The sequence below is a fragment of the Stenella coeruleoalba genome (assembly GCF_951394435.1).
Source record: "Stenella coeruleoalba genome assembly, chromosome: 6".
In the NCBI taxonomy this organism is placed as follows: domain Eukaryota; kingdom Metazoa; phylum Chordata; class Mammalia; order Artiodactyla; family Delphinidae; genus Stenella; species Stenella coeruleoalba.
This window is the reverse complement of record NC_137151.1, coordinates 44,258,339-44,282,085: the sequence shown is the minus strand read 5'-3', so window position 1 is coordinate 44,282,085 and position 23,747 is coordinate 44,258,339. Positions and strand designations below refer to the sequence as shown.

The 23,747-nt window shown below is 38.2% G+C and overlaps 1 long non-coding RNA gene across 1 annotated transcript in view; it reads right to left on the bottom strand.

The window, feature by feature from the left end:
• Positions 1-23,747, bottom strand: part of LOC307187643 — a 472,947-nt gene that overhangs the window by 200,415 nt on the left and 248,785 nt on the right. Inside the window, exon 4 of the long non-coding RNA XR_013828669.1 lies at positions 15,651-15,698. This is a non-coding gene — a long non-coding RNA (uncharacterized lncRNA). The remainder of the gene's footprint in view (positions 1-15,650; positions 15,699-23,747) is intronic.

Sequence of the window (23,747 nt, the reverse complement as noted above, 5' to 3'; positions counted from 1 at the left end):
CATCACTGTCCCCTTTAAGAAATGTCAGGCATCTCCTCTTTCCAACCAAGAAAGAGTCTAAGGAACCAAACTTGTGTTCCCACAATTTAGAATTTCAACAAGTAATTCATTTGTCTTTGAGTGAAAAATAATAATAAAGAGAGGTGGGGAATAATTTAAGAGGGGAAAAAGGCGTCTCTTGAAGTGGCTATTATCTGGTGCCATGTTAATGTTCTTAGCCTGGGAAGTAACGTTTTCATCATTTGCAATGTAGGAAGAAAATGTATATCTTGTAATGAAACGGAAGTTCTCAGCATTTCTGGACTAGAATTGCCTGCATAAATATCTAGCAAAATACTGGACACTTCATTGCAGCTGAATGTGTATTTATTGAAAATAATTTTCTCTATATCATACCTCAGTGCATGAAACTACTGTCTAAAAAGATATTTAAAATGAAGAGTGATTATATTAAGATGGAGGTAGGAGAAATAAACATGTTCTTAATGAAAATACTAACAGAATCTGCTCGCTCTTGAAATATCAAGAAGTGTTATATTATTTTTGTTTTTCAGAAAGAAAATCTGAAAAAGTGTTAAAACAAGCAATGTGTGGAACTCAGTCTCCAAATGCTTCCTACTGAAGCTGTGGAGTTGGATTGACTAGGGCCCACCTGGACTTAGCCCCAAGGTTTGGGGTCCATTTCCAGGCCAAAACCCAAGTTTCCAGTTCAGGGCCCCCAGATTCCATTAAGATTTCCCGTGAATCAGGTCCAGGCTAATTCAGTCTTGAACAATCAATCACTCTCACTGCATTTTGTGAGTGGGAGTGATGGACGGTTTTCTGCTGGTCATGGCTGACCCAGACGTAGGAAGCAGACCTGAGCACCATGCCTCATGTGTGAGTGGCTTATTTGGAATCGGTCAACTGCAAGGAACTCTCTGTGTCTTCCTGGTTCCTTTCCTAGACAGACACATAGCCTTCAGGTCTTTCCTATGCATCCTCTTGCTTGCTTCAGCTATTCTTCCTCTCTCCTTCCCCTCACTCTCAGGAAATAGCCGTGTGTCTGCACCCCTGTACTTATTTTCTTAGCCCTGGGTTAACTAGACCCCGTTTCCCCCAACACATTCAATTATTTGTCCATTTAATATTCACTGTTTAGAATCTTATCTGCTAAATCATCCAATCTTCCTCTTCCCTCTTCTAAACCCTGGACCTTTTCTCTTGTTTTCTCATAGACTTGTTAGAGAAGAAAAAGGAAAGAAATGTCATTCGAACTGCTTTTCTCCTCTTTCTGACATTGTTCTTTTAAGCAACGGGGGGAAAACAACACAACAGCTCCACCGTTTTGTGCATTAGTAGGTTTTGTTTGCCGTGTTTGCAGCTGGTTATCTTCCATTCTTGGGAATATTCATGTTGCATTTCAGAGAACAGTGTACCATTTTGTAGATGTTATCATTATGGCCTTTTCGTCCAGAATTACCACTGCTGTTACAGTCACTACAAGGAAATGCTCTCCCACTCATTTCTCTGATAAGAAGCTGCCTGGCGTCCTCAGGCTGCCCATGGTCTGCTAGCTGGACCGAGACGGTTGCAGCAAGGGTTTCAAAGGGAGGCTAATAATGTGCACAGTTTTCAGAATTGTTATTTTTCCCCCAAACTCACTGTAGTTGTGAAAACCCTTATGAAAAATGATTAGAGAAGTTGCGGAAATTCACAAACACAAGGCAAAACTCAAAGCAGTTTTTTTCATCATTTTGGAGAACGGAAGAAAGGAGGGCCCATTCTTTCCTGTCTCACAGCAGAATCATGATTCCGAAGCACAACCACTACATGTATTTATGAAATTATGGACAGTTTCTTTTAAAGGAGAAGCACAATTACAATAAGTCAGAGAAAAATAGAGAGTGATTTTCCCGTAGGTTACAAATAAAAGGACATTCGTTATTTAGCATGTAACCTATATCCATTTATTTAAAATCAAGAATTAAATGACTATATAGATTTATAAGATATAATCATTTGAGAAAGAATATTATAAAAATATATGGTATATAAATGCACACACCTTTTAAGAGTATATAAATATATGTGTATATACATACACACACAAACACATCTCCATGGTTACAGATATATAAATGGATGGAATTAAAAGGAGCAAAATATTTGTTAAATAAGAACATGAGAAGAGAGTCTTTTCTAACATAGTTGAATCTCTTAGAGGAGAGAAATGTTTTTCCCGAGGGACTTTTAGAATTTTATGATTTTGTTCAAATAGCAGATGTGATATAAACATTCTATATTCTTTTGTGACTTGTTTTTTCCTTTCTTGGTCTCTGCTAGGAAGTGTAAAAGACAGTAAATAACATAATAGCATGTTTAATAAACAAATAAACAAACAAACAGATGAGTGAAGGGGCCCCTGTGTGCTCCGTTTGCCCCATCAGTATTTCCAGGAGGGGCTGGGCAATCAGCTCCATGGGCTCCCTGTGTTGGGAGAGGATGAGTCAGACTTTTGCCGTGCGGTGGTGGCACGTATGCAGTCTCCCTGCTAGGCTTAGAGCATCAGGGACCCACTCACTCTCCCCTGCTCTGTCCGAGGGCAGCGCACCTGAATCTCACCCAAGAGGAACCTAGCCCTGAAGGGAGTGACAACTGAGGTGTCCTAGGGCGGAGCTGTCAGCCCCTTCTGAGCACTCTTTCTACCCCCTCAAGGGCCCCAGTGCTGCCACAGAAGCAGCATTGTGTAAGCCATTGCTGAATCACAAAAATATCCCTTTACTGTCAGCCATGTTATCCTTAGATGAAAAGCCAGGCTCCTCCCCGGCCATGAGGAGAAAACTTGGATGGGGATGGAAAGGAAACAAGATTTCTCCCCATCATATCCTAAACACTATGTTGCTGACTCCCTCTCAGACAGGAAAGGTCACTGTTTCTGATTTTCTTATTGAAGAATAAAACCATCTTTTGAAATTACAGTCACTAAAAGTACACGTGGCTTAGAGCACAGGAAATGCCATGGTTCCTAACCAAATAAGAACCAAGGAACTGTCCAGTTATGTTTTTTATTATTAGTATCTGCACATCAGAATATGTGTATTAATGTTATTTGGTGAGATTACTGTTAAGCAAAGAATATGCTGGAGAGATACGATTTCTTCAGTGCTAGGGACAGGCAGATGCGTATCAAATGTCCATAAACATCTGAAAGCAGATAAGAAAATATTGGCCTTGCTTCAAATGAGATGGAAGCAAAGATAGTCAAGAATTATTTATCAGAAATGGAGCGGAAAAAAGATCAGGTCCAGGTATGTAGAACCTCCAGGGTTTGTATTTGCAAGCAAATGAATAGTAAAAGTTTAGATACAAGTTCTTGAAATGCTGCTATACTTAGTTAAATAAACAACTAATGAAAATATACGAGAGTTTAAAGGGTAAAGATGTTGTCCATCATTACCTACAAATAAAGGGTAATTGAGCATATTTTGAGATTTTTCCCCTTTATAATAGTGAAGCAAGATTAATTTGAAAATCAACTCTTATTTCTGCACTAATGACCTTAAATCCAGACAGTGGTATTCTTTTTCACCCAGAGCATGAGAACAATTTTTCTGCGTAGAATGCAAAAATATCTAAGGAGAAACTAGTCCTTAAAATCAGGCATGACCCAGCTGTATTGGTTAAAAGATATCATTTTTATGAAATATAACCACAATGTCTTTTGAAGACATATTCAATAATTAGGTTGGTGTCCCTTATATGTTTCTTAGACCACAGTATATCAACATATTTATATCATATATACATACATACATATATATGTAAGAGATAGACAAAAAAACATCATTTGAAAATATTGAAAGCAGTTTCAACTTCTTAAAAGGTAAGGATTTTAGTTCAGCTTTGGGGCAGAATTATTTTGTTCTAAGAAAAACACTTGAGTGGGCTCTTTAGTTACAGAACTTTAAAGAGAGCATGGGCACATTGTTCTTGATAAAAACTATGAAGTGAACCCTGAGTTGAATGCAGACGTTCACTGAGAAATTATCTGTTCTATTTGATAATGAAGATTGGGTACAGATTTAGCAGAGCTTCCTCATGCATTGTAACTCTAAGGAAAATGTGTCTGTACTCTATAAGAGTTTAGAGTATCCTGAGCCTATATGGCTTTGCTTATTTTGTTTTATCCTTGCTCAAAACCTGGAAGTCTGAACTTTACCACAAACTGAAAGAAAGATACAGGAAAGAAAGATCTGGAATAAGATTGGCCCAGTTCACTATGGATACTGTGTGTGTGGATACTCTGCATGTGGAACTCAATATTAACAAACCTAGATATCTATTTTGATTTTTGAATATTCCTGGAGCTAGGTAACTGCATCACTCTGCATCAAATGAGTCCCACTACCAAACATTTTTGGGAAAAGTCTACCTGGTATAAGAAATGAAGACTTGAGAGACAGACCTCAAACTGGAGGTAGGAGGAACTCTTCTTCTCTTTCTGGAACCTCAAAGGGTTAGCGCTTGATCAATGGGAAGAGCAAGCCTGCTAGAGGGCATTTCCATTGGCCTTGCCGTTTGGTGACGGTCTAGAAAATATGACCATTGTAAGGCTCTCTGTGCTGCATTTCCTTCCATTAGTTTTAAGCATTCAGAGAAGTCCACCTTGTTAAAGAGAACATCTTCCAGAGTTGGAACTAAGTACCAAAGGGGAGGGCAACAGGTCCTGCCGTAAACCCAGATGGACATCACAGTTCAGCATCTCTCAGAAGAGAGTTATCTCTGGAAGTTTTAGCAGAAGCAGTGGGGAGAAGGTGAAGAAATACAAGAGATGCACGACACCATTCACTTATTCACTAGCTGCCCCAGGAGTGCCTATTCTGTTTTACCTCCAACTGGTATACTGCTGTTCAGTTATGGCACTAGCCATCTGGAGTTAGCACAGACCCCACAGGTTAAGCATTCAATCCTCCACAAGACCTCCCCCGCTGCAAATTCCAGGACAAGTTCAGGGTTTCCTTAGTCCACCAATACTTGATTGACTGACTACAAATTCAAGGTTTCCCTCAACATCTTCAAGTTGGATAATTCACTAGAAAGACTCACAGAACTCAGCAAGGTACTGTAGTTAGGATGACAGTTTTATTATAAAGGATACAATTCGGGAATAGCCAAATGAAGAGACACATAGGGTGAGGTCTAGGAGGGTTCTGATCTCAGGACTTCCACACCTCCCTCTTGTGGAACCCGGGCATATCATCATACTCTCAGCACATCAATTTGTTCACCAGTCAGGGAACTCCACTGAGCATGTGTCCAGTCTTTACTGGGGTTTCATTACATAAGCATGATTCATTAAATTAATGCCCATATAATTGAACTCAATTTCCAGCCTCCCTTCCTTCTCCAGAGTTTGGGTTGGGTCAAGATTCCCACCTTGTAACCAGAGATTGGCATTTTGGGGGACCAGATCTCAATCTGAAGCTATGTAGGGATCCACTATGAGTAACCTCACTAGCAAAAACTCAGATGTGATCAAGAATAACAAAGCTCATGAATAAAAAAGGCGTTTCTATCACTCACATCATTCCAAGGGTTGTGGAAGTTCCATGGCAGGAACACAGGACAAAAACCAAGTTCTTTATTATGCAGCATACCTATTTTAGAAGCGGATAGGGATGCTTGTTGGGACCCTCTGTTAGCATTCAAAGAGAGTGGGAGCCAGAGCCATTCAGTTTGGAGAGACATATGACTGTGTTTGTAGTCCCTTTATTGGGAGACCTAGGCAAACTGTATAATACTTAGGAAATGGAAATTGTTTTTAAAGGTTCTTCTTTCTTGACTTTAACACTGGTATTATAAGAGGAGGCTTCTCAAGTCAAGTAGTCTCCAAATATGGGTACTAATCCAAGTGTGCTACTCATACAGATTTGGTAAGCCACCTGAGGACTTCGTGGTTCCATATATTTCTAATCTTCCTGAGCTGGTCTGATTTCCAGTGAGAGATCCTTACATTCCTCAAGTCTGTATCGCTCATGCCCTACAAGCAAGTAAAACTCTGTGCTGTGAGAAGGTTGGCACCAATGTAGAAAAGTCACAAGATGGGAGAGCTGCAGATCTTGTTTTAAATGTTTTTATAAACAAGATATAAAGTTCAAAGAATTGCAGTAGTACCATAATACATTCATTTGAAAAGCTACAATATGAAAAATTCTTGTGTAAGACATCTATGTTTTACCCTGTATTTATCCCTAAAGCATGTTTCAAAACACTCAACAAATTTTATCTACTACAAACCCTGCCTGACATTCCCCAGACGAGAATCAAATGCATCAGAGGGCCATTTTAACAAAGGAGAAAATGACTGCTCCTTAGAACTAAGAGAATGCAGAATGGTATTGGAGGAAAACCACATGCAGTACTGCGCGTTAGGCACCATTGGATGTACTGTTTGCTTAGTCTTTCTCTGGATGATGAATGATGTTCTACTTCGAGGAAACAAGACATATGGTACAGATGCTATCACTGCGCACAGGAAGCTGGCAAAAAGTAGTTAAGTGATTTTCTGAGTTTACTCAGAAAGCCAGTAGCAGAGTTGGGTCAAAAGCCCCCATGTTTTATTATTATTACTGAAGCAGGAGCACCTATAAAAAGAGTTTGAAGGGTTAAGTACAAGGTCTTAAATTGATCATTTTTAACCTTTTGTTTAATTTTATGTCATTCTACCCTTTCTCAAGCTCCCTTGTAGATCACAAGTAGATTTATTAATGCCTAGGTGTTCTTATGCTTTTCAGAACTGGTTCATAATCTCCAATCTTTTACTTAAATTTAGTTTTCCCCTCAAAAAAAAAAAAAATCCTTTCTGGATACTCAAGGATTGAGAGAGGAGGGAATTTTTTAAGTCCCCTGCCTAATGCCCATTGATTTTGTGGTGGAAGTAGTTAGCTAATCTAGGTGTGGTTCTGTTGTACATTTGGATCCCTGGATCTACTCTGTAGGGCTTTCTTTTTTCTTCTTCTTCCTTAACTTTCAAGAACAGTGAAAAATAATTGTTTTTTTCTAAGAAAAATTTAAAAATAATTTTGAAAAACGGAAGAAAAAGTTTCTGTATTTGCTTTGCTGGCTTTAGACTGTTACCTTTGCTTATTTTTCTCATTTCCACATAACAAATAGAATTAAATTTTGTTAAGTTTGAATTTTTTTTTCATCTAAAACACATTAAGTTCCTTAGATATTTAAGAGTGCATAATTACAAATGTATATCATTAAAGCAAAACTATATTAATTAATACAAAGCTGCCCTAGGGTCTAGTAGCTTTTGGAGGCCCCAGCAAAACTACTTAGAGACTTTTCTCCTTTGTCTAAACATGTTGATTTCTTTCTTCAATTTTAATTTTGTAACTTAACACAAAGTACATTTTGGAAATGTGCACAATTAGTTTAGAAGGTAAGTCAAGTTACTAAATAATAATACAGTAAAAAAAAAAATCACAATAGCTGTGGTTCTATCATTAAGGCATATTTTTTTCTAGTAGTATACATTATACAATATGTACTTTAAGCCCAACTACTGGAATATTCATTTTCATTAAATGTTGTTTTTAAAAATAAGTCCACTCCTTCAAATTCAAACAAAATATTTGTGTAAATGGAAAAAACGTAATTATGCTTAGTCTAAGGAAGGAAAGACAAGTCTAAATGTGTGAGTTATATCACAATACAGATTTTTTTTTAATTCAATTTGCTCATTTTCAAGTATCTTTGGTTGTCGTGTTGGAGGTGATGTTATGGCAACATCTACTACACACTACCATAGTATATACAACAAAGACTAGCAAATAGACACACTAAGGGATTTTTATGGCATTAACTAACCTGGAGCAACAAGACTTCCTAGCGGAGGTTCTAGGGGGCCTACTTTAATGATTGGATGAATGTAGGTTGCAATAAGCATACTGACATAAGATACATGGGTGCTTTTAGAGGTTTCTCAGCCTCAGCACTATTGACATTCTGGGGTGGATAATTCTTTGTTGTGGGTGATTGTTCCGTGCATTATAGGATGTTTCACAGCATCCTTGGCCTCTGCTCACTAGATACTAGTAACATCCCCCGACTCATTGTAAAAAACTAAGATGCCTCTGGCATTGTCAAATGTTCCCTGAGGGACAGAATCATCCCTGATTGAGAACCACTGGTTTAGAAGATGCTTGGAAATAGCTTTCATTCCACATTAAATATTTTAAAGCCCCTCTATGTAGGATTTACTTTATTAATTGAATCAGTAAACACACTTCTTCCTAATACATACGATGCCCACTTAGCCCAGACTCTGAGTGAATTATCTCAAATTCCAAATTGATATTGTCTAAATTAATTCACTGTATTGTATAAACCTAATCAACATTGCATTAACCAGAGGTTCATATAAGTTTATAATATTTTTCATCCTCTATCAAACAGCTCTTATGAGTATCTTAGTCTAAACAAAGCTTTGCAAACTATGTTATCATTTGTACAACAAAGGAATATGAGGCAAAATGTTGATTCTGTTGTGGTTCAGCATGTTTACCCACTGGTCAGTCTTGCCTATTATCAGATGTAGTAATTGGCTAGCTTGTGTAGTTGTACTTTTTCCAACAAAAACTAAAACAGTTATTGTTGAGGGAGTATCTTTAATAACAGTATTCTGGGAGTTCAATGAAGTATGTGTCATTTCTACTGAAATCATCCAAGTGGTTGGAAGAAATCGTGAGAATGTGAATGAAATTGGGAAAGGAATTAGAAGAGTGTTGGGACTGGTCCTGTGAACCACAGAAATTGTTGCTTTTCTCAGCTTCCCTTCTTTTCTGATGTCCAAAACAAGAGCCTGAGCTCATCTCTTGATTTCCCAACTGTAATTACTTCATAGTATCCTGTGGGTATCTTCACCTTCTATTCTTCAAGTAACTCTACACTTTTGTCTTTGCTCTCGATGCCAACATAGGCTATCTGCCAAAAGATCCTTATCTGCCTGTACTATTTTTATAACCTGTTTACTGAGCCCCTTTTCTTATTTTCCCTCTTATTAGCCCTAACATTTTCAACATTCAAATTTCAAAAGCAAAGAGCTACTTGCTTATTTACCAGTTGATCTTTTTAACTTTATAACAATAACTAAAAATACTAGAAACCACTCATTTCTCAGCTCCAGTCTTTCATAAATCATGGTGTAATGGGACTGGAATAGACCTTAGGGGTCAACTTTCCACAGATGGGAGTTTTAAGCAAAAGGCTCAAAGTCATAAAGACCCAAAATCAAATTCCACCTCCATTTTACATTATAGGAGTGACACTGAACAGGCTCTTAAATTTACTGAGTCTCAGCATAACTCTTAAATGGGTATAGGAGATCCTACCTTATAGGAACATAGGAGGTAATGTATTGAATTTTTCTGACACGTAGCACATAATTAATAAATATTTATTTCCCTCTCATTATTCCCATCTGAGTAAACACTACAATAAATATCTGTAATTGGAATTCCTTATCCACATTATAGCAATTTTATTTTAATTAAAATTTTTGCTTAGGTAATGTACGCCCTGGTTAAAAATTCTACTACAGGACATAGTTGGTGAAAAGTAAACTTTTCCATGAACAACTACTATTATCAGTTTTGTGTGTGTGTGTGTGTGTGTAACCAATTAGAGGTAGCCCATGTACACACAAATGCACTCGCATGCACGCATTTCTCTTTGACAGAAGTTGTAGGATACTATGCATACCGTCCTATATCTTGAATTTAACATGAAACCTATTTAAGTATTTCAAGGTTCTTGTATTATTGCTGTGTTTATTTTTCTAAGCAATAAATACCTTCAGTTTCTTTAATATATATCTACATATGTATATATGTATATTTATACCTATCTATACCTATCTCTGTATCTATGTATCTATGTATTCTATCTTCATAGTAATAATAACATTGATGCAAACAATTAGCAATAATGCAACTGACAGCAGTATGCCTACACTCTTAAACTAGGGCATGGCAGTCAATTGAAATTCCTAGTGGTTTCATAGTTCTGGTATAGCTGAGATTCTAGATTTTAAAAGGGTCCCTTCCTAAAATTAGGTGCTCTTTATGGTACATTTAATAAGATTCTCCTTTGTAGAGGTGACAATGATAATGAAAACTTTCGTATGGGCCTTAGGGGCAGAAATGTCTTTTTGAGAATGTGTTTTCTTTTAAATTAATTGACTTCATGTCTTAAATTATCTACAGTAATACAGACTAAGCTTTGCTGTTGCGTCAACTGACTTTGTCTATTTTATTTATTTTATTTTATTTTTTTAGAAGATATTGGGGGTAGGAGTTTATTAATTAATTTATTTTTGCTGTGTTGGGTCTTCATTTCTGTGCTAGGGCTTTCTCTAGTTGTGGCAAGGGGGGGCCACTCTTCATCGCGGTGCGCGGGCCTCTCACTATCGCGGCCTCTCTTGTTGCGGAGCACAGGCTCCAGACGCGCAGGCTCAGTAGTTGTGGCTCATGGGCCTAGTTGCTCCGCGGCATGTGGGATCCTCCCAGACCAGGGCTCGAACCCGTGTCCCCTGCATTGGCAGGCAGATTCTCAACCACTGCGCCACCAGGGAAGCCCCGACTTTGTCTATTTTAAAATTAATTCTTATTCAACTCAAGGTGAGAAAAGAAAACTTCCCCAGATAAAGTGGAGAATGTCCTGTTTCTCAAATTTTAATCTAGAGCAAAGGTTTACAAAATGAGTTATGAGGGTTATTAAAGTAAACATCTGAGGGTTTTGTGAAATATTACAATTGTACATGCAGACTTTTTTTTACAAAAGGGGCCCCAAAGCTCTCCACAATTCTCAAAGGGGGATACATGAAAAAAAAAAAAGTCACTGCTCTCAATCAAGAATCTTCTCTGGAGAAGAGAACTAAACAGAGAATGTGGTTCAAAGTTCTACCCATATTTCTGGGAGAGATTGAAAAGAAGATTTATTCAGAATGTCAACAAACTCTTAAGAATGCTGTGGAGAACAGCTGTTTTCTCCTTAGATGGAGATTGTGAAGGCTAGTTTTATGTGTCAACTTGACTAGGCTATGCTACCCAATGACTTAATCAAACACTAATCTAGGTGTTGCTATGAAAGTATTTTGTAGCTATGGTTACCATCTACCATCAGTTGACTTTAAATAAAGGAGATTATCCTCCATAAAATGGGTGGGCCTCATCCAATCAGCTGAAGGCTGTAATAGCAGAAAAATGGGGTTTACCAGAGAAGAAAACAATCTGTCTTAAGACTGCACCATCAACTCCTGCCTGAGTTTCAAGCCTCACAGCCTGCCTTATAGGTTTCAGACTTTCCAGCCCCTGTAATCATGAATCAATTTCTTAAAATAAATTGTAGATATAGAAATAGATATCAATATGGATATGGATATAGATATTTATTGATTTCAATCCTTGTTTCTCTGGAGAATTCTGACTAATCTGATATAGGGGCCAACATTAGAAAAGAAAATAGTAATAGAAAGGATCATTATATCAAGTGAGAAGTTTCTTCCAGAGTTCTAGCAGTGCTAGAGTCTTAAAGAAAATAAAAGAGGGGGGATTGCCTAGTGCAGAACTAAGAGGGCTCTCAAGAATAGGTGTTTAAAAATAGCTCCAAATCCTTGCTGGACTAAAAACAAAGGAAACACTAGCTACTGAGAAGACATCAGAGGATCCCAGCTGAGAAAGTGTTCCAAACTGCAAAGTATCAGGCAGCAGGGGTAACAGTGAAACATGGCTTCGAGTTCCAGAGACCAGAGTATTCCTACTTCATCTCTCATAACCATGCTAGATTCACGGCTTTGCCCACCATTGTTCTCCAAGAACCATGGGACATTGCGATGTTCCTTATGGTACAATCAACACCATACATGTAATAAAGTTTAATATACTAATATATTATTTTATCATAATTCTAAAATATTATATCAGAAACTCTGACAAGTCTGAAAGAGCATTTTCTCTTTTTATTTGTGTGGCAGAAAGTTGCCAATCAAGTTAAGTCTGGACAAGCTAAGGAGAGGAAAAGAGAAGCATGTTTTCAACTGTAAAACAAAAGAACTCACTACAGGGGCTTCCCTGGTGGCGCAGTGGTTGAGAGTCCGCCTGCCGATGCAGGGGACACGGGTTTGTGCCCTGGTCTGGGAGGATCCCACATGCCGCGGAGCGGCTGGGCCCGTGAGCCATGGCCGCTGAGCCTGCGCATCCGGAGCCTGTGCTCCGCAACGGGAGAGGCCACAACAGTGAGAGGCCCGCATACCGCAAAAAAAAAAAAAAAAAAAAAAAAACCTCACTACATCATGTATACAATTATTGCATGTTCTTGGTACCTGGTTCATAAGTGATGTCCTGGACAAGGAACACAGCTGAAAAAGGCCACAAAGCACATCTTGGAAAGATTCAATATACTTGCACCACATTTGTAGTTCCTTCTCTTCAAAGCTGCTTTATTTTGCAACTCTTTCCCTAATTAACAGTGTCCTGGCAGCCCTATAAGGAAGTCCAGTTGAAAAGATGCCAAAAAACTGCCATGACCATTTCTTAATGTCAAGCACAAGCCAAAAGTGAGATTCAACGTGTTACCTGAATTAGTTTTGTTTGATGTTTGGGATGTGATTTGATGCTTTTATTTTTATAAACTTTAATTTTGCTTCTTAAGTCAAAAAAGCAGAGGAAGGGGTACAAAGAGTTCACTACAGGGAAAGTTTTTTTCTAGCTGTCATTGGTGAGTTTCTGTTTATTCACCCTGGGAGGGCTTTAATAACTGCGCTGCTTTGTTGATCACATGACCGTGTTTGCACCGGTCTTGCTTCTGAATACCTAGGCAAGGGTCTTTCATCTGATTCACATGTCGCTCAACCTTGGATCAATGCCAGATTCCCCACCTTCATGAATGATCAACTCATGTAGCCTGTTGCTAATAATGTGTTCACTTTATGGCAGATGATGCTTATTTTGGACAGGGTGAATACGGACCTTGGATGTTTGAACAGGGAAGAGCAGTACATAGTGTGTGTGGGCGCACTTTCCAGGGTAAAGATCAGATACATATTCTCAGGTTGCCCCTTATCTCCCCTTTGCACTCTCATAGGAAGGGAGTTTTCAGTTCACTTTATCATTCACAAGTTACCTCCAACTTAGCCTTGTCATTGCGATTCGTCACACTTATACTCTATACTTTTATGTGCTGTATCTCACTGAAGTCTCCACACACCAGGCTAGTGCCCCAGGGTATATGCCTACAACAAAGATCTCAAACATAGTTTAAAAGGAAACACCATAAAAGAGAAAAATAATGGTCACAGTTGCTGCTAGAGGCTGGTTCCCACAAATCCGGCAGGTTTTCCAACTTCAACCAAAGCTGAATTACAAGGGTAGCTATCAACTCAGCAGCTCTAAGTATGGTTATGTGTTGTCGCACTATGGTGTTATCTTTTTCTTTCTTCTGCTTTTTCTTCTGTAGCAGGGCTCCCCAACTTAACCTTCTCAACTAAGAGATAGGGAGAACATAGTTTCTTTGTCTTCCCTTAGCTGACTGGAGAAATCTATGAGAAGCAGACGGAGCAGGCTGCTGGGCTTCCACAAGAAGCAATGATTCTGCCCTTGGCCATGTTGTGGGGCCATATTACCCGTCTAGCAGATTCCCATAACTCAGATGTCAATAACTCCATTCTCATCAAGTCTGGCCATACCCAAGCTGCAGGATTCTTGAGTGTGTGCTAGGCCACTGCCCAAGACTCACCTTGGGAACATGTTAGAAATTCACCTCCCCAGAAGCCCAAACCTGGAGACTCAGTCAGTAAGGTTGGTCTGGGTTGTGAGAGTCTGTAGTTAACAAGCTTCACAGATGACACTGATTCCCTGCCTGGCTTGGTGATATCTGGTTCACGTTATGGCATTTTTCTCAGGGTGTGTAACTCTGGAAATACACAGGTACGGTAATACCAAATAACAGACTCAGATGGGCAGCAGAAGGGGAAGGAAGGAGAATGTCATGTATTAGAGCACTAAAAATGTGCTAAGCGATGTCCTAGGTGGTTCATCTTTGAAATCACATTTCATTCTCATAAAATGCTTAGACTTAATTACTCTGTTTTAATGACGGGAAATTTTTTTCTGCTGTTGTTTCTTCTACATAAATTAAGGGTGAGATGAGTTTGTAAGGGCTTTCCCCTAATTTTTCTTGTTGCGGCCACTTAGCTATAAAATTTAGACGGTAGGTTGCCATGGCATCTACAGTCCTCATGTGTGTGATGTGTGTTATCTTTTGGAGAAGAAGGACATGTATATTTTGACATTCCTATCAATGACAAAACAAATTATGCACATTCAAGAGCTTAAAACAACACAGATTTATTTTCGCACAGTTCTGTAGGTCAGAAGTCTGGGTAGGCATGACTGATTCCTCTGCTTTGGGACTGCTGAGGCCGAAGATGAGGTGTCGGCCGACATGGGCTCTTGTCTGGAGGCCCTTGAAATAGGGATGGGGAGACGTGCTTATAAGCAGAGCCCAGATCCTGGTGGTTGGCAGCTGAGGTCCTCATTTTCTTGCTGATTGTCAGCCAGCATCCTCTCTTGACTCTTAAAACCATCAGCATTTCTTGTCATGTTGTCCTTTCCACCAAAGTCATATTCATGCTTTGAATCCTCCCCTTCTGTGTTTCTGCTCTCCTCTCCCCTCAAGTATGCAGTCTTCAGGGATAACCTTCCTTGCCTATATTGGGCTACTTAACTCACCCTAAAGTGCTTTCACTCAGTCTGATGAAAATTTGTGTGTCTGCTTCATGGCTGGCGTAGGTCTCTTCTGCCTGTGGCTGGGTGAACTTCACATTCACATGAATCACAACCTTTTTCATATTTGAGTGGCTGGTGTCATCATATCCTGAATTAGCTGTTTAGAACCACATCTCCATATACGATCAAATGTGCAATGGCCTGGGGGCAGTGGCTTGGATTTTATATCCAATTTAGAATTCATTTGTCAGAATAAATTGGGCTTGAAACTTGATGGTGAGACTTCAAGCAACTATTCAACCAATGGTCTCTCATTTTATTGATTTAGATAGTAAGCTCCTAAATTCAAGACCCATGAGGGGTTACGTTGCTTTGTTCTGCAACCATCAGAGATGAGGGCAAAGGTGAATGCTTAATAAAGGGATGTAATGATGATTATAAATATAGGGATACCTATGAGCAGAAAGGTTACACAAAAATTTCTCTTATCCATGGTCTTTGCACATACGCAGAAAGATAATGATCATTTCGGGTCATCTACTCACAAGAGCATATATAGAATGCATATATTTTCCCTTATATTTTATTTTCAAAATAAATGAGAAGTAAAGTCCTCATAAACTGGAGTGGTAGTGGTGGGGAGATGTTTTTAATATATTGTTTTACTTTGAACATTTTATTTTTTCCAACCAGCCATACAAATCTACTGCCTTTTCATTTCTTTAGTGGGGAAAGGCTTATTAGGAAAAAAGAAATGGATAATGGCAAAACTAAGGAAAGCAATTAGCTTTGTATAAAACACAGTGCACTGTAGTAGTGTATGCAAACTCTAAATAAGCCTTTTTAGTTCAGAGCAACCAAAACGCTTCTACTCACCTGAAAATGACTTTCTTCTCATTACTTCGAGCGCACAGTCAGCAACACCTAGAAGGACAAGAAAAAACAACCCATAAATGGTTTCGTAGATGTCCTGCAGAGAAGTTGAATTGTATGTTTTTAATTATACACATTGTCTCCAAGAAAACAGTGCCCAATAACAACGCTTTCTCAGAGGTAGTAATACTCCGAAATAAGCTCCAAAATGATCATTTAACTGTGTATTATATAGGAGGCCTTTGAAGCAGTGGAACATGTTCTAATTATCTGGCAAATACTTTTAGAATACATGCACACTTTGCTCCTGAATTTTGTTCTTCAGGATGGTGTACTTATATCTTCACCACATATATATGAGGTCTAACAAATTGGAAATATTCCAGCGTAATGTGTTATACTTAAATAAACACATTGGTTAAAGATCATTCTCGCACTTGCAGAATGAGCAAGGCCTACTTGTGATTTAAGTGCCACCTGTAGACCCCGTGTAAGACTGTAAGTAGTTCTCAAACCTGCTCCACCCACCTGCCTTCCAGAACGTAATCCCTTAAAGTTCATTCCTCCAGAATAATTTTTTTTTCTATACCCTAAATCCAGTAGCAGTTTAGAACAATCCTTTGAACTCTTACGCATCATTCTCATTCTAATGGAATACATCTGTGTATTATTTCCAAACTGAAAGTTGACTAATATGCCCTGATGTGGGTCATATTTTAGAGGGCAGGGGTAGTTGGGAAAGGTAAGCGCATGAGACACAGCAGACCTGGATGGTATACCACTGGTTTAGTCTGGCAAACCAAAAGGTGTACAAAGGCACTTGGTACCCATGGGAAAGGGAAGGAACTAGAAAAGGAAAGAGACTGTCAAAGAGGGAGAAGGAAAGTCTTTCAACTACTTCCAAATTTTACCTGTCACAGCCCCTCCCAGATCACTGAGAATCACTGCCTCACTTCCTGATAAGCTAGAGATATGATTTTTTTAAATATTATATTTCCTATTACTTTCTTAAGCACATTGCCACTCATTCTGCATACTCACCCACAAAGGAGCAAAGCTAGTCCTTCCTGAATGCATAGTAATAGGATACTCTTGATGGAGTATCTTATTTTGTAACAGAAACTATATTAATCCATTGGCATATTTGTTAGGATTAAAATTTACATGTCTCCATCCAAATGTGGAAAATCTCTAAACTTCATTATTTCCCTATCACGGAACTAAATTTCATAAAAGTCTCCTATTTCACTGATGAAAGCAAAATCTTTACATTTACTCATTCAAAGAATGCTATTTTCTTTGAATTTTTAATAGTCTCCCATCATGGGAGACTCAGTCTCTTCAAGCTCAGGGTTGCTTACTCTCATTCTCATTTTCAAGATGATGCACAGGTGCTGGACAAAATATGACAGTGGTCTGTATGTATATGGTTGGTCAGGCAAGATCATGAAAGAAAACACTCTGAAATGGGCAAAAATTATTATTGGGTATCTGTCCCGCCTAGCACACACTTCTGAGTTATATGATTCTATGACACTCTCCCACTCTGCCTTTGAGTTATTTTACAACTCTGTATATTGTAGTAAAGTGAGAGCAGTGGGAATGGTTCCTGTCCATAGTACTGCCAATTAATTTTGTCTGGTGGAATGCAATTGATTACCGCCCTGATATTGCAGAGTTTGGCACTTATTGTAAATTGATTTCAGCATTCCTGATTACTTAAATAAATATGTGCTCTTTGAATTCTTCTTTCAAACATTTGTAAAATGTTCCTCACTCCTTCATTCATTAGTTAAATAAAATGTTTGACACGTGCATTTTATGTGCCTTTGAGAGCTGTGATTTTCACCCCAACAAGTCATTCTCTGATGACCTTCACTGACTTCTAGTTCAGGTGGAACTGCTCTTCCCTGGCCTCTGGTGTTGACCCTGTTCTTGATGCATTTACTGCTCAAATGCTCAGTGGTGTTGTAACTAGAGGTCTGTTTTCTTAACATGACTGGAGGGCAGGGATCCCCACTTTGCTGACTCTCACCTCCACTCTCAATGGTAATGAACTCTCCAGCTAGTCCCTGGCTTTGGTCTGTTAATTCAGCCCTTGCCATGAAGATCTCATGGAATACTGGGAAATCTGAAAATTACCTTTCACTCCCCTACTGGGGGCACACATGATTTGTTCAATGTCTACATCCAACAGGGAAGGAGAATCAGGGTACAACTTCTGATACTTTTTCTGCCTCAACTTATTTCACTGCCATTCTCACTCCATTCACCTATGGAGTTACTCTCTAAGATGATTTCATATTTGGGTTCCAAGTGGACTTGCAGAGAGGAGACTCTACTTTCTTCTGTAATTGTCCATTTTCCTTTTTTGTGTGTAATTTTTCCTCTTGGGGTCAATCTCTCCAAAGGACTCTAGCAGCATCTTCACTCAACTCTTACTTTTCCAAATCTTTCCTCACACAGAGCACAGTCCCCCAACTCCCGCCCTGAGCTCTGAAGGCTCTCTAGCCTCCTTCCTAATATGTAGAGACTTTCCTTTCCGAGTTTCTCAATTTTTGTGTTTAGGGTCCCATGCTTCTGATATATAAAAAGTGCTTTTGGAATTTAGATGATATTCCCTCTCCTGACAAATACTTTAGAACCATCATTTCACTACAGGCTGAAAAACAGCCAGCTTTGAAAGTTAAAGTTGAAAGAAATGCCTTTATCTAAGGATGTACTGATCTTTTCCAAGCCTGGATGAAAGAAGTACTACACTGAAATAATCCAGCTTATTTTTAATGAACAATGTTTCAAGGAGTATCTTAAATATATAGTGCCTCTTTTAAGCCTAATAACATATCTATGGTAAAAGTATTACTTATTCCCATTTTTACATGTTAGAAAATAAACATACAGATGTTATGTAGCTTGTCTGAACTAATGAGGTTACAGAATCACTCAATGACAGTGCTGAAATTTGAATGCAGAGCTACTTAATTTTTCCACTACAGCTGCATTTCCTAGTTTAACAGAAAATATAATAAAATGATAATATCCATTTATGTTTCTCTATAAAACTCTACTGTGCTGTAGTAGTTAGAATAATGATCCCCTGCCTCATAACCTAATCCCTAGAACCTGTGACTATTTTACATGTTACATGGCAAAGTTGGGGGAGGTGCTTATAGTTTATATTGAATTGAGATTGGTAATCATCTAACCTTAAAATAAGAACATTATCCTGGATTATCCTATCGGGTTCAGTGTAATCACATGGGTCACTTAATATGTAAGAGCGATGCAGAAGTATCAGAACCAGAGAGATTGTATCATGAGGCTTGACCAGCCATTACAATGGGCTTTGAAGATGAAAGATGGCTATAAGCCAAGGAGTATGGGTTGCCTCTAGAAGAGGGAAAAGAAAAGAAAGAGATTCTCCTCGGAGTCTCCTGAAAAGAATACAGCTCTGCTGACACTTGAGTCCAGTGAGATCCATTTCTGATTTCTGACCTTAAGAACTGTAAGATAGTAAATTTGTGTTGCTTTAAGCCACCAATTTGTAGCAATTTGTTACAGGAGCAGTAGGAAGTAACATATGTGCAAAAACAGTATCTCTTTAGCCTTTTATGAATTTATATTTTCTAGATAATTGACTTCTAATTTATTTGGCAAATTCTTCTCACAAAAACCTGTCTGTTCCTCTCCCCTGATCCTGACGCACAGTTAAATGCATTTCTTAGTCTCTGTGGATATGTATGATCAAGGTACTGAGTGTCAGCTAAGGGGATACTTTTAGAAGTCATGCATGTCACTTCCTGGCCAAGGATTTTAAAAAGCAAGTTTCCTTCTCCTTCCTTTCTCCACTTCCACAGACTGGATGCCACTTTGCTTCAAGCAGCCTGGGTCACTGGATCATCTTGTGGTAAAAAGCCACATGCAAACTATGAATACTGGATTGTTGCATGCACAAGAAATAATCTATTGTGTGAAACCACTGAAATGTGTGGGTATATTTGTTGCAGTAATTACTGCTATCCTAAGTAATTCTTTATAGATATTAAAGTTATTTTTACCTGGGATCAAGGGAACTAATTAGAAACCATAAGCAATGCAATCTCGACTACCACTTTCTTTAGGATGTCATCAATTCTCGCCACAGGAATTTACATCATGTAACTCAGGTCCCTGATTCCAGTCCCACCCTATTTCAACCCATTCTCTAAACTCTAAAGATGTCTTCCAGATACCAGCTTAACTGGGTGTAATCTCTACTACTCTCCATAGACACACGCGTGCTTTAGCCACGTTGCATTCTCACCGTTTTCTGGCCATGCTTTTCAAACCTTCTTAATTTTACATATGCATTAGGATCCTTGAGTGAACAGGATTTGAAAAGAAAACCATCAGACTCTAATGTTTACAGGTGTGGCTGTGGACAAGTTACATGGACTCCCGAAGCCTCAGGAAAATAGGAAGAGAGGAAAATTCACTTAACTTCATAAAAAGCATCTATGAAATATTTAGAGCTAATATTGTACTTAATGGTGAGAGACTGAATACGTTCCCACTGGGTTAGGAATGAGGCAAGGATGTCTGCTCTTACCATTCTTTTCAATATAGTACAGCAATTCTACCCAGTATTATCAGGTAAGAAAAAGAAATAAAAGGCATACAAGATGAGAGAGAAAGAAATACAATATCCCTGTTCGCAGGTTACATGGATGCAAATTCCAGGGAATCTAACACCCCCCACCCCCAAATTCCAGACTAAGAAGTGAGTTAGCAAGGCTCCAGGATACAAGATAAGCATACAAAAATCAATAGTATTTTTATAAACTAGCAAGAAGATGTAAACACTGAAATTAAAAATATAATACCACTTATGATAGCTCATAAGAATGAGAAATATTTAGAAGTATAAATCCAATAAAATACATTCAAGACTTTTATGCTAAAATCTACAAAATTCTGATAAAAGATATCAAAGAAGTTCTAAATAAAGGAGAGACACATTGTGTTCACGGCTTGGAAGATGTAACATACTAAAGTTATTAATTCTCCCCAAATAGAATTAATATAATTTCTATCAAAATCTCAGCAGAGATTTTTATAAAAATAGACAAAATTATTCTAAAATTCACATGGAAAGGGAAAGGAACTAGAATAGCTTAACACAACTTTGAAAAAGAAAATAAAAGTGGGAAAAATCAGTATACTCAATTTCAAGATTTATTCATTTCTACATCAAAAAAGACTGTGTGGTATTGGTGAAGACATAAATGCATAGATTAATGGAAGAAAATAGCAAACTCATATAGGGCCACAGAAATATTTCCAACTGAGTTTTTACAAAGGTGCAAGATGTTACCATTGGGGCAACCTGGATAAAGCGTATAGGCATCTTTTTATATTATTTCTTACAATGGCATGTAAATCTACAATTAAAAATTTAATAAGACAAAATTATGATCAATGGAAGAGCAACATTAGCATTACCTAGCAGCATGCTTGAAATGCAGAATCTGAAGCCATATCCCAGACCTACTGAATCAGATATTGCATTTTTACAAAATCCTCCGGCAACTGATGTGCACATAAAGTTTTGAGAAGCACTGCTCTAGGCAATATCAAAAATTGGCATTTAAGTCATCCTAATATATTGTTGGTTTTGTGTCTCTGTTCTCTTCATTTTGTAAATTAAGTTTTCTTGTGCATGGCAGATATACATTCCATAAAATAAAACAAACCAGACCCTCAAATTTGAGCATTTTATATTTTGAGTTTTCTCCCCAAGCCCTTTGATTTCTTGATACATTTCTTTTTTTCCCTAACTTTACCACAAGAAATTCTAGTTATCCTTCTAATAATACTATTAGAATTGCTAAAGGATGCTTTTTAATCTTTTATTGAAAATTACTAACTTAACAGAACACAGCTTAGTATATTTTGCAAAATTCATGCACCTAATCTGTTAGGATCCAGAGTTGTTTTTTCACTCTAGTACATTCCATAAAAACAACTGTGCTAATATTTTTATTGTAATAATTTTTCTGAAATACATTAAACTATGACAAAACACATGCCTTTTCTTATTCCTTAGACACTAAAGCTATTTCAAAGACTTACATCTAAGTATTAGCAGTATTCTACAGTATTACCCGTCATGATTTCCAATTTCATTATTTTTTCTCTAGAGCTATGAGGCATGTGCCTCATTTAGTCTAAATTCCCATTGAGTGTGAAAGTTTTAACTAGGTTCCTTTGTGTTTCCACCTTGATCTTCCAAACACAAGGCTTTCTTTCTTCAGAATGCTCTATTCTTCAGCCTTGCAAAGTGAAATCCATGTTTCCCCAGGTCATGAGTGTCTGGAGGGTTTTAAGATCAAAATAACAACGTATCCCCACCTATCTTTGGGAGCTTTAGTCCATATAAAAATTCCTGCAAAGTCCAGGAAGTCCTGGGAGTCCAGGAAGATCAACTCTATTTTGTGCTCAGAGCTATATCCCTGTGGTTAGCATATTGCTTGGTACAAAGTAGGTACTAAATAAATATATTTTATCTGTCTGACTTGCTGACCATCAAATACACACACACACACACACACACACACACACACATTGTGTGTGTGTGTGTATCTTTTCACCTAATTGCCCCTATATCTAATTATATGACATGAATATCAGAAAGATGACTCAGGCCAATAACAATCTCTCTTAAGAGCATAACATAAAAAATACAGAATCTATAGCATTCATTAGTGAGAAAGAAATTGAAAGATCATGCTATAGAGGGGTAAGAAAGAGTCCAGTGAAGCACATTTAAGCATGATTATAGTTACAAAGTAATGAGAAAAATTAGTTTTAATTGATATTTATTGAGCACACACAACATACTCTGCCTCATTTGGGCCTCACAAAAAACCTATGAGGTCAGTGAAGTTATTATTCCATCTCCATAGAGATGAAGAAGTAGAAGCTCACAGAGGTGAAGTGATTAGACCAAAGTCAAAAACATGTACACGAGAGACCTAGGATTCAAACCCCAATTTGTCTGATGAGAAGACTGACCTCCCAACAAACTCTAAGTTTCTGTAACTATTTGGTGATGGGATAGAAATAAGAAGGCCTCCAGAACTGGGACACTAATTCAAACTGGGAAGCTCTTGAGTGAAGATGCCTGAGTTGAGGTCTTTAGAGTTTCCAAGGATCTCCTCCAACACTGGTCTCTGCAAAATCCTGCTAAAGCTTTTGCTTTTGGATATTCATGATATCTCACTCTTTTTCTCACAGCACACAATTCAAATTGTTGAAGGCTTTAGTGGATCTCAGACCCTTTACAGCATTGTTACTCCAAAATAGATCTAAGATTATCTTACTGTGCTAAGGAAGTAGTCTTCCCAGCTACTGCATGCATATATCACTTCCTTTCTCTCCTGATATGGATATATCAGTGATATCAGAACCACTGAAAGGTTCCCCATCCCCAAATGCCTACTATACTCTTAATCTTATCCCAAATCATCAATACTGCAATAAAATCTCCAAGACTCATCACAATGAAATACCATCTCCAATTTTTCTGCATTCCAATTGTCAGCTGATCCACTGCTCAGTCACTGTGACATTTTCATGCTCAATAGAAACCCTGAATAAAGAAAAGTACCCCACACTCTTCTACTTACCCCTCCTCCCCCTGCTTTGATCACACTAGGACAGAGGTTGCAAAGTACTATTGCCTTGGGCTTCCAAAATCTTTCAGCGATTCCAGTGAAAGAGTCCTTTCAGCTTCTAGTCAATCTTTGCAATCTTCCCCCACTTCCCTCGGAGGCAGGCATGAGGCCAACAGAACCAGAGGACAATCTGAGTGACCAATACCCAAAACCGTACTGGATTCAAAATTTCCCCTTTCGCCTAACACTGATTCATTGTCCTTGGAATACACTTGGGTGCCTCTTGGGAGTTAGTTTTTCTCTATATTAAATATGCCAGTTGAAAGATCAAGGAAGGACACTTAAGATTGAATTCTATGCTGTACTTTAGTTAATAAAAAGAATGTGGCTTAAGTGTGAGGTTAGGAGAATCTGTCTCTATCATGACAGATAGTTTCGGTGAAAG